The following is a 12,378-nucleotide window of genomic DNA, read 5'->3' on the forward strand; positions in this document are numbered from 1 at the left end:
CGTAGTGGCTATGATTATTATTATTATTTTTTTTTTATTTATAAAGCGCCAACATATTCCGTGGCGCTGTACAAAATAGGAAAACAAACAAAGGGTGCATAATGATACAGACAATGATATAACTCAGATATGGACACTGGTACAAAATACAGAACTGGTGATTACAATGACAGATGTACCACGATGAATACAATGTATTACAGAGTGCAAACTGTTAAATTACTATAATAAAGATTCCAAGACACAAAAGGGTGAGAGAATAGGGGGGGTGTTCAAGAGGTGGGGAAGTATACAGGCAGTGCGTGATTAGGTTATTTAGTAAGGCATAAAACTAGATGCGAGGTTGAAGGGGAAATGGCCTAAGGTAGAAAATATGCTTGCTGGAAAAGGTGAGTTTTGTGGGAGCGTTTAAAGATCGCACAGGTGGGAGAGTGACGGATGTGTTGTGGAAGGGCATTCCAGAAGATGGGTAAGGCACGTGAGAAGTCTTGTATACCTCTATGTGAGGAGGTAATTCTAGAGGAGGACAACAGAAGATCATGTGCAGATCTGAGATTGCGGTTGGGTTGGTACCTGGAAACTAGTGAGGAGATGTACAGGGGGAGAGTGATTGTGGAGAGCTTTGTAGTTTGTACTGGATAACTTAAAGAGGCCATACACTGATAGATTTGCAGCAGATTCGACCATCAGCAAAAAGAGGGAAGGCCCGCACATTGGCCTCAATTCACGGAGCATTACCAAACGTTTATCAAACACTTTATCAAACGTTTGATAATTTACCACATGGGTAAAATCTCACTAAACGTTTGATAAAGTGTTTGATAAACGTTTGATAATGCTCCGTGAATTGAGGCCATTGTCCTAAAATCAAAATCCTTTATTATGGACGTATCCAAAAATCAACACACATGATCACGCATCTCCAGCTGACATGTTTCAGACCTGCTGGTCCTTAATCATAGTTCCTTAATCTTAGATTCGACCATCAGATAGATTTCTGTCAGATGCCTGTCAAGTCAAATTTGATAGGAATCTATCTGATGTTCCACACACTAGGAACAGATTTCCAATAAATTTCAGAATGAAATCTATTGGACCATTAGATCCAATGCAACTCTACGGGCCATCAATCTGCTATCAGCAGCAGATGGACCTAGATTTTCCATCCTGTCAAATAGATCAAATCCATCAAAATCAATCGAAATCGGCCACAAATCGATCAAATGGAGAATTTGATAGAATCGACTGATCGATGGCTGAAATTAACCAGTGTATGGGCTGAGGGCTCTGAGAGCGAGGAAGGGTTTGCACCTCTCCCTTGACTGACCGCAGTGTGAGTAATTAGTCATTAGTACCGGCTCACCCATGAATTTCGCCCGCTCACCGGTAATGAAGCCAAATCTTATCTATGTAGGTAAAACAGCCTGTGCTTTCACTCCGAGCAGATAAACAACTGCAGGAAGAATAAAGTTATCTACGCCCCATAATCAATCACTTGTACATACAGGTGAAACCTAAACAATTAGAATATGATGCAAAGTCCATTTATTTTAGTAATTCAACCTAAGGAAAATCTGAAGTGAAAATAAACTTATGACATAATGATTTGTATGTGTAGTACAGCTAAGAAATAGAAGATTAGTAGCAAAGATATGAGTCTCACAATGGCCTCAATTCACTAAGATCATGCTGGAGATAATAAGGCAAGAGAGAACTTACCAGCACACATCGATCTTGCCTTATTAAGGTGTAGAGATACGTTTTCACAGTGAGAGAGTTATCTTATCATTTCTGTCCTTAAAGCCCCATCTACACGATACAATTCCATGTGCAATCGATTGAATTCGGTCGAATTCGATCAAATTCGATTTAATCAATTAAGGGCTCGTTTCCACTATTGCGAATCCGCATGCGTCCAACGGGTCTGTTTCCACTGTAGCGTTGTTGAGGTGCGTTTTTTTCAGCGGTGAAAAAACGCACAAAAGAGCCGCAGAATTCGCCTGCGAGTGGAATGCATGCGAATCGCATGCAATGTATTTAATAGGGAAATCGCATGCCTTTTCCCCATGCGTTTTTGCCGCGAATTCGCATAGGTACCAATGTAAATTGACGCAGGCAGCGACATGGTTAAAATCGCATATACCCTCACCTATGCGAATTCGCGGCAAAAACGCATGGGGAATCGCATCCGCATGCGATTTCATCAGCGGTGGAATCCAGGCGATTCCGCACCGCAATAGTGGAAACGAGCCCTAAATCTGACATGTCCGATCGTGACTCGATAGAAAGTGGGATCGCCTTTGCATTGATAACTAACCAAAATCGATCAAACTATCGATCGAGTCCCGACCGGACATGTCGGATTTAATCGATCCAACCAAATTCAATCTGATCAAATTCGATCGATCGCACGTGGAATTGTATAGTGTAGATGGGGCTTTAGAGGAACTTCAGCTTAAACAAACATACTCTCATTAAATTACGTTATATTAAAATAGATAGGCAATATAATCTCTTACCCACCGTTTTAAAAGAACAGGCAAATGTTTGTGATTCATGGGGGCAGCCATCTTTTTGGTTGAAAGGAAGTGACAGGGAGCATGAGACACAGTTCCAACTGTCCTGTGCGCGCTAGGGTTCAAATCTCAAAATTTTAAAAAACAAATCTGCGCCAAAACAGCAGACCGAGAACAACAACATCAGAAATCACGTCATGCTTTGCACAGCATCAGGGGAAAATGCTCAGGCAGATTTCTTTGATGGGGCGGAGCTTAGCTGCTGTGTAGCTAAAAATGAGGCTTGGGTTAAGAAAAACAAAGTTTTGATGCTGTGAAACTATTAAAGAAACACCAAGCCTTTTTAGTGCTGCTGAGTAGATTTTTAGTCTGGAGGTTCACTTTAAGTTATCTCCTCTGTAGTTATTTTCAGATGCAGTTAATTAACTTTAGAGATTTCTCCTTAACTTAAAGACAGAAGAATTATATACTACATGCCTTATCACCATGGTGATAACACTAGAAACAGCTCAGAAACGTTATTAAAGATAGGAGATAAGCTTAGTGAAGTGAAGCCAGTGTTTCCAGTATAGGAAGAGTTAAGGTGCATACACACGCATGATCTCTTCAAACGACCATCGTTTGAAGAGATCAGGCATGTCTACGCACCTTTAAGAAACTTCAGTTATCTATGTAAAAGAGCTTCTCTGACCCAACTTAGGGTCGGCCACAGTGCTGTTTTCTAAAGCACTTATACATCAAAGAAACCATGAAAGACAACTTCAGATAAGCTTTTACTGCAGGAAGTACAAAGGTTCGTTAGCTCTGCTCTGCTTAATAATTTAAAATACAGAGTATAGTGTGTAAACAGCAAATATTAGAAAATGATGCAATGTTATAAAAAACAGCTACTGTAACTGGAAATAAAAATATGAGACTCTGTTCTTCGCTACTAATGTTCCATTCATTATCTGTACTACACATACAATGCATTATATCATAAGGTTTGTTTTTTTCGCTTCAAGCAGAACTGAAATAAAGTAAAAAAAAAAAAAAAATTAAAAAAAGTTTCACTTACCTTTTGCCAGTCCCCTTTAGCCAACCTGTGCCCACGCCGTCCTGGACTGATGCTCCGTTCCACCGATGCGGCTCAACTTTCTCACGCAGTGGATGCCGACTTCTAAGTCGGTCTCCACTGCGCCCTGGCCATGCATATTCGCATACCCGTTCCCGTAGCCAGGAGTGTCCTGCGCAGGTGCAGTACGAGAAAATCTCTACTACGCCTGCGCAGTACGCTCCCAGCCACAGGAGCATGAACGAGGACGCGCACGGAAAGGGCTGTGCGGGCGCAGTGCACTCCAACTGCGTGAAGTGAAAGATTTGGGGTGGGGGTGGGGGGTGGGACGGAGCATCAGTTAGTGGCTGTGTGGGAACAGGTCAGCTGCAGGGGGCTGGCAGATGTCCCAGGTAAGTGAAACTTATTTTTTTTTTTACTTTATTTCAGTTCCGCTTTCAGTGTCACTTTGAGGCTGGTTGCACACAAAGCAGAAACGCTAGTGTAGTAGGAAACGTTGAATATTATGCAGCACTGTTAGTCTATGGGACGCAGAAGTTGCGTTTCACTGCATTTGTACAGTATGCGTTTCGCAAATGCTGGTAGTGTAGCATATTATGCAGGCTGGCTGCCAAAACACACTTAATGAAAGTCTATGGTAACGCATATGCATTGCGTTTGTCATGCGTTTTTTAAAATGCTCTTTAAATAAAAAGTAAAGATCTGTGATGTTTTTCCGCTTCCTGTTGTCTTCCTAGTGACTTGCATAAATTGAAAGCAAATAAAAACAAAAAAAAAAAACGCACATAAAACGCATTTGCGTTTTCCATTAGCAAACCGCAAAAGTATTAAAACGCACGCAAACCGCATCTGCGTAAAAAAAGCAAACCCAAACGCGGTAAAAACGCTATAGCAAATTACAAACGCACCATCCGGAAACGCTACTTTTTCACACTATGTCATATCCCAGCCTAAAAAATGAGACTAATATCGGAAATAGGAACCCTTTGGGTTTGGATTAATTAGCTGATTAGAGTCTGACGCTTGCAGGCCTCATTCACAGTGAGATGTTGTGTTGTAATGCAACGTTAAAGTCCCAACGCAGCATTACAATGCAACAAAAAGTTGTAACAAACATTAATGCTGTGTTACCGTCGCATACAGTAGATACAGTAAAGCATACAGGCAATGAAAAGTATACTTCCCTGTACCTGGTAATGTGTGCGCTTAGAGGTAATGCACTGCAAGCAGTGTGTTACCATAACGCTACACGAAACAGTGCGATTCTAACGTCGCACTGTGAACGTCCCATAGTCTTATCATTGCAGTGCGGTAAGCTGTGTTATAAGAGTTTATAACCCAGCTCCCCAATGCCCCACTGTGAATGAGGCCGGAGCCTAGAATATGGAACATTTTCACAATATTCTAACAGTTTGAGATTTTGATTTTGGGGTTCTCATAAGCTGTAAGCCATAATCATCAAAATCATAACAAATAAAGGCTTGAAATATCTCACTTTGCTTTTAACCACCCTGGCGTTCTGATTAAATCGCCAGGGTGGCTGCGGGAGGGTTTTTTTTTAAATAAAAAAAAAACTATTTCATGCAGCCAACTGAAAGTTGGCTGCATGAAAGCCCACTAGAGGGCGCTCCGGAGGCGATCTTCCGATCGCCTCCGGCGCCCAGAATAAACAAGGAAGGCCGCAATGAGCGGCCTTCCTTGTTTTGCTTATATCGTCGCCATAGCGACGAGCGGAGTGACGTCATCGACGTCAGCCGACGTCCTGACGTCAGCTGCCTCCGATCCAGCCCTTAGCGCTGGCCGGAACTTTTTGTTCCGGCTACGCTGGGCTCAGGCGGCTGGGGGGACCCTCTTTCGCCGCTGCTCACGGCGGATCGCCGCAGAGCGGCGGAGATCAGGCAGCACACGCGGCTGGCAAAGTGCCGGCTGCGTGTGCTGCTTTTTATTTGATGAAAATCGGCCCAGCAGGGCCTGAGCGGCGACCTCCGGCGGTGTTGGACGAGCTGAGCTCGTCCAGACCGCTCAGGTGGTTAATGAGTCTATTTCATATATTAGATTCACCTTTCAGGTTGAATAACTGAAATTAATGGTCTTTTCACGATATTCAAATTTTTTGAGTTTCACCTGTACGGTATGATAATTGCTTTATCAACCTGTGAGTTCCTGAGGGCAAAAACATCAGATACTTAATCTTGGTAGAGGAAAACTAACTTGTATTTTCTCAATATGGCGAAAATGCGCAAAAAAAAATAAATTTAACTGCAAAAACAATTTTTAGTTTATTACAACATGATTTTCGATGGCATTTACGCCTTTAAAGTCGAATTTAACATTATTTTTTACGAATATTAATGTGAATAGAATATCAGCATTTTTTACAGTACTCAAAAATGTATTGAAAAAAGACAGTCATGATTGTATACAGTATATGCATCTGATTCAAGATTTTTTTTTTTTAAGCCCTGATAATCATTTGCTTAAAGCGGAACTGAAAATAAATAAAAAAACAAATAGTTTCGCTTACCTGAGGCTTCTGCCAACTCCTTGCAGCCTTCCTGTCCCGCGCCGGTCCTCCACGATCCTCCGTTCTCCTGCCGCCAGCTAGTTTCTTTTCGGTCGACTTGCAAATCGATGGGCCACTGCGCCACACATAGCCTTGTTCACGTTCCCGTCTGCAATAGCATCCTGCGCAGTGCTATTGCGGACGGTAATGCGAGCGAAGCTACGCGTGGCCAGAGCTGCGCAGGTGCAGTGGCCCATCACCGAAACTAACTGATGGTGGGAGAATGGAGGATCATGTTGGGCCGGCGCGGGACAGGAAGACTGCAAGGGGCTGGCAGAAGCCCCAGGTAATACCGGTAGTAACCTAGCAAAAAAAAAAAAAATAAATCAGCCAGATACTTACCTGAGGAGAGAGAAGGCTCTGGGTCCCATAGAGCCTTCCCGCTTCTCTCACGGTCCCCGCTTTCTAGCGCTGGCTCCCTCGGTAGCAGTATCCAACCAAATTGGTCAAATACTGCTATCTCTGCCGCTGCAGGAGGCTTTCAGGAGTCTTTCAGAGCTGAGCAGCTCCGTGTTGTGCCTGCGCTAGCACTCTCTCCACGCGCTCACACAGGCGCAGTACAGAGCCGCCTGTCTTCGGAAGCACTCAGCAACAAAAGACTTCCTAAGTCCCCTGGTGCAGGGAATTCAAACAGGGCAGCCAACGCTTAAATGAGGGGACAGTGGTTGGAGCGGAAATTCTATATAGGATCCAGAGCCTTAATTCTCCTTAGGTCGTTATCTGGCTGATTTTTTTTTTGGGGGGGGGGAATTATGAGAAAAGGATCAAATGGGCAGCAAATGAAAACCTTGAATGCTGTGGATGTGTTTATAGATATCACTTCAGGCGCAATACTATTCTCCGCCGGACAGAGACGGAGGAGACGCACTGCCTTTTAAGCCACTAGAAAGCAAGAGATTACTCAAAATAATGTTGATACTACTTTTTACCTACTTTTGGGTACATTCACACCTTCGCAAACTCTATCTCCCCACTTTGAAGATAAATCAGAGACTGGTGGTACCGCTACCAGCGTGGTTGAGGCATGTATGTTGGCGGGGTATGCAGAACAAGAGCTCCACAGTTGTTTTAATGTGTTTTTGATACCGGTTGATGTAATTTCATGTATCCCCTGGGCTTTTGGCCGATATGCAATTAACTTTTTCTCCTGAGTTTTCTCCTAGGTGATACGTATATTTAAACTTGCCAATGCATTTTATGCAAAGCAAGAAAATACTCAACATAATTTTGATAGTACTTTTTTAACCTACTGTCGGTACATTCAGTTGGAAAGTGGTAGAAAGTCATTTTAAACAGAAGATGAAAAAAATATCTCCTGGGAGAAAACTTGGGTGAAACAGTTAATTACATATGGGCAAGTGTCAAGGGTAACATAGAGCCTATGACAAACACTGAAATTGTGCCCGCCTCCCCAACCCCCCCCCCCCCCCCCAGTCAAAGCCCTTTTGCTTCTAAGTACAGCATCCCTTCTTGCGTACATGTTATGGTTGCTTGTGTTTTTGGGCACAGGATATTGCTGAAGTTACTTTTTTGGAAATATCTCTTCTTATTCCCTCTCTGTCCTCTTTTCTAACACTAAGCCAAGTGCTCCCTACATACATAAGTTAAGTAGCTATGTTCCCCAGATAACAGAATTTGATCTGAGGTCTGAGTAAGGGGGTGGCACCAGGGTAGACATGGGGGTGCAGCACATGGGTAGGCATGGCACCCATGGCATGAGTCATGCCTGCACCCCTCTAGATACGACTCTGGCCATTGTGCTACAAAGTAACCTTGGAAAATTAGGATCTCATTGAACATCTCCAGTCACTTGTCTGAAATCCAGAAAAGGTTCTATCATCACCATTTCAGTCACTTCCTGTGGGTCCTAAAAAGAACCCATCTTTTCCATTCCTCCGTTTAGAATACCAAAAGTATCCCATTCTCCAGTGCTTTCCAAGGATTCCTAAAAAGGTCTATTTTTTTTTCTAATCATTCTTGTGAAGGACTTATTAACCACACCCAGTATCTCCTAGCCACCACTGATTTTACTCACCGTAGGCATTGTTGAAGCAGAACATGCCGAAAAGCAGTAGGTATCCGCAGGAGAACTTGGCACCAGCACATGATCCCATGGCAACGTGGCAGAAATTATGCGACTCTTCTACTTGGGAAATGTATTTAAAATTAAAGAAAAAAAAAATCACCGCAGACCGAGAAGCTGCTGAAATTGCCAGTGTGAGGAAGTAAAGTTTTAATAATTAAGACTCAATAACCTCCACCCTGCCGCATATTTTAAGTGTGATTTTAAGGAGGGACTCTTTGATAAAGGCGTAATATCGTCATTGAGCAAACACAAGCTCCAGGCTCTGGTGCCAAGGACTGGCACGAAGGGTGAGGATAAACGAAAGCATGATTTCCCAGAATGGTCACAGGCAATATTCCTTCACTTCCTTCAAGGGAATTTGGGAAAAGGACATTTTGGATTGGGTCACTTATTATTCAGTACATGCATCACAGTTGGAGAACGCTGCACTTTTCTGTTAAGCAAAGCCAATCTGTCCAACATTTATATAAAAGTAAAAAATATAAACTTTTTATCAATGGAGTGGTCAATTTGTATGCAAATTTTATGGAGCATGGTATTGGGCCAATCAGAATGAGAAGTGCATTTAATTGGTCCATTTCCAAGCTGCATTTAATTTGCAAGGAAGCTGTAATTGGCATCTCATGGGCCACATCTACTCTTCCTACATGTCTTAAAGAGAATCTGAAGTCAGAAAATTTACCAAAAAAATGACATGGTGGATAATAAAATATAGATTATTTCTATCCACTTACCTCCACTCAGCCCCCTCTTCATCTCAGTTTTTATAGTGTTAAAAAAAACCCAGGACATCTTGGATAAAATGGTCATGACCCCTGTGACTGCTTCCGGGTCGCAGCTCGTCAGGATACTAGTGCACACATGGACGTGCATGCTTGTGTGCGCATGGATGTGCACAGAATACAGTGGTCTGGTTGCACGTACAGCTGAGTGCACACGCATTAGGGGCGGCATAATGATTACAAGTGGGCGGGGGATAGGCGGTGTTTGACTGTTGAAGAGGCAGAGCTAGGTTAAACAGCTCAGCCTCTTCCTGGTAGGTTTTTCTGCAACCTAATGGGTCTTGTTAGGCAACTAGATGATCGGATGATTTCTGGGGATAGGATTGCTGAACACTTTCTACATATTTAAAAAAAAAACACTCACTTCAGAGTCTCTTTAAGGTACATACACACATCAAATGTTTATTTGCCAATCACTGACTAATTTTACCACCCGCATGTAATAGGAGGGCCAGCAGACTTTGAACAGATTGTGCAGGTAACCCCTCATACTACGTGGGGATGGTAAAATTAGCCATAAGATGTAATTCAAAGCCTGAATGCAGCAAGTAAGAATAATGTGAGCTGTTACAGTGCAGCACTGAGAACAGCCCCAGTGACTTTTATAGGCAAAACTATTCTTCAATGCAGTCCGTATATCCTCAAATACAAGTCGACCTCGTGTATAAGTCGACTCCAATACTTGACCCTATTAAACTGGAATTTTGTTTACCCAGCAAAGTTAAAGGATACCCAAGGTGATATGTGACATGATGAGATAGACATGTGTATGTACAGTGCCAAGCACACAAATAACTAGGCTATATTCCTTTTTTACTTTCTCTGCCTGAAAGAGTTAAATATCAGGTATGTAAGTGGCTGACTCAGTCCTGACTCAGACAGGAAGTGACTACAGTGTGACCCTCACTGATAAGAAATTCAAAACCATAAAACACTTTCCTAGCAGAAAATGGCTTCTGAGAGAAGGAAAGAGGTAAGGGAATTTCTTATCAGTGAGGGTCACACTGTAGTCACTTCTTGTCTGAGTCAGGACTGAGTCAGCCACTTACATACCTGATATTTAACTCTTTCGGGCAGAGAAAAAAAAAAAGGAACACAGCAAAGTTATTAGTGTGCTAGGCACTGTATACACAGGTCTATCTCATGTCACTTTGGGTATCCTTTAACCACTTTACCCCCGCGCGTACGTATTTCTCCGCCCCATCCTTTAACAACCAGGGACGGAGAAATACGTACTTTCCGCGTTCCCGACGCTGTCCGCGCTCCCGCTCGTAAACACGCCGCCCGCCGCTAGTAAACACGCCGCCGCCCGCTCGCCCAGAGATCAATGAACAGGAAAATCCATTCCCGTTCGTTGATCTAAGCCCCGCAATGATCCGCTGCTCTCCTATGGGCAGCGCGATTATTGTGAGAAAAAACTCACGTGTCCAGCCTCCTTATACTTCCTCCAAGCTTCCGGAAGGAAGCTTGGGGGTCGCATTAAAACAAAAAGTTACTGTGGCCATCTTATGGCCAAATAGTAAACTACACCCTACACATTTTTCACATACAAATAAATGACTTTTACACATAAAATTAACTCATTACCTCCCACACTCCCCATTTTTTTTTTTTTTTTTTTGTAATTAAAAAAAAATTAAAAAATTTACAATTAAAAAAAAAAAATACATAAATAGTTACCTTAGGGACTGAACTTTTTAAATATTTATGTCAAGAGGGTATAACACTGTTACTTTATAAACTATGGGCTTGTAATTAGGGATGGACGCAAAAATTAAAAAAATGCACCTTTATTTCCAAATAAAATATTGGCGCCAAACATGGTGATAGGGACATAATTTAAATGGTTTTATAACCGGGACAAAAGGGCAAATACATTTCATGGGTTTTAATTACAGTAGCATGCATTATTTAAAAACTATAATGGCCGAAAACTGAAAAATAATTATTTTTTTCCCCACATTTTTCCTATTTTCCCATTAAAACACATTTAGAAAAGAATAATTCTTGGCATAATGTCCCACCTAAAGAAAGCCTAATTGGTGGCGGAAAAAACAAGATATAGTTCATTTCATTGCGATAAGTAATGATAAAGTTATAGACGAATGAATGGAAGGAGCGCTGAAAGGTGAAAATTGCTCTGGTGCTCAGGGGGTAAAACCCCTCAGTGGTTAATGGCTGCACTTGGGGACCAGGAGGGATTAATGACTGTACTGCATACAGTATTGCAGCTATGAACCCCTCCTGTCCCTTAAGTGCAGCCAATACCTCCTCCAGGCCCCCAAGTGCAGCAATTAGTCACTCCCCTTCCTGCAGCCCAGCATTTTCTCCTCGCCCTTTTCCTTGTTCATTGTTGTGGCCAGGACTTTCAGACCTGTGCTTTCTTGGCATTTCCTACATCAAGTATAACTTACCACTGAGTAAATTGCTGCACATGGGAATGACACTAGTAGTACACTCATTAGCATTGCCTGTGACTCATGGATAAGTCGCCCCTATTCTTTTGCTGTAATGTCACTAGTAGTACACTCATTAGCATTGCCTGTGACTCTTGGATAAGTCGACCCTATTCTTTTGCTGTAATGTCACTAGTAGTACACTCATTAGCATTGCCTGTGACTCATGGATAAGTCGCCCCTATACTTTTGCTGTAATGTCACTAGTAATACACTCATTAGCATTGCCTGTGACTCATGGATAAGTCTCCCCTATACTTTTGCTAAGTGAGTCAGACCTAAATGCCTAGACTTATAGTCGAGCATATACAGTACTGTAAATGGGGCCTAAAACATTTATCCATGCCTCCCCATGTATAACAGTGCTCAACTTACAATGTCAGAACCTGTTTGTAAAGTAGGTGACCATGTGTATTTAATATATGTATAGATAAGTGATTCAAGAGAGGTGGAACAGCCCCTCGGCAATCCTCTGTGGGTGTGCTGGAACCAACCCCTTGTACCAACCAGGTGAAGATCCGTCTTGTTTGGAGAGAATGGTCCGCACCACATCCAAGTATATCAATCACCTTTATGGAAGATCCCTAAAATGCTGTGTAGCAGCTACAGCCTGCTGTTTCGGGTTACATGCCCTTTTACAAGCCGCTGAGCGGCTTTATGGATCTTCAATAGAAGCGGATTTATACTTGGATGTGGTGCGGACCATTATATGTATAGATAAGCATCAGCATAACCTTTAAAGAAAAACATTTTTGTTACAGCTGATACAAATTCTCCAATACTTCAGCAGTGAGTCTACTTCCTGCTTTCATGGAAGCAGACATATTGTTAACATCCTGTGCTTTCAAATTAGCTGCTCTGCCATGACAGTCAGCTGACGGATCAAATTACAACTTGTGATTAGACAGAGATGAGGGGGAA

The sequence above is a fragment of the Hyperolius riggenbachi genome, chromosome 8 (assembly GCF_040937935.1).
Source record: "Hyperolius riggenbachi isolate aHypRig1 chromosome 8, aHypRig1.pri, whole genome shotgun sequence".
Lineage (NCBI taxonomy): Eukaryota > Metazoa > Chordata > Amphibia > Anura > Hyperoliidae > Hyperolius > Hyperolius riggenbachi.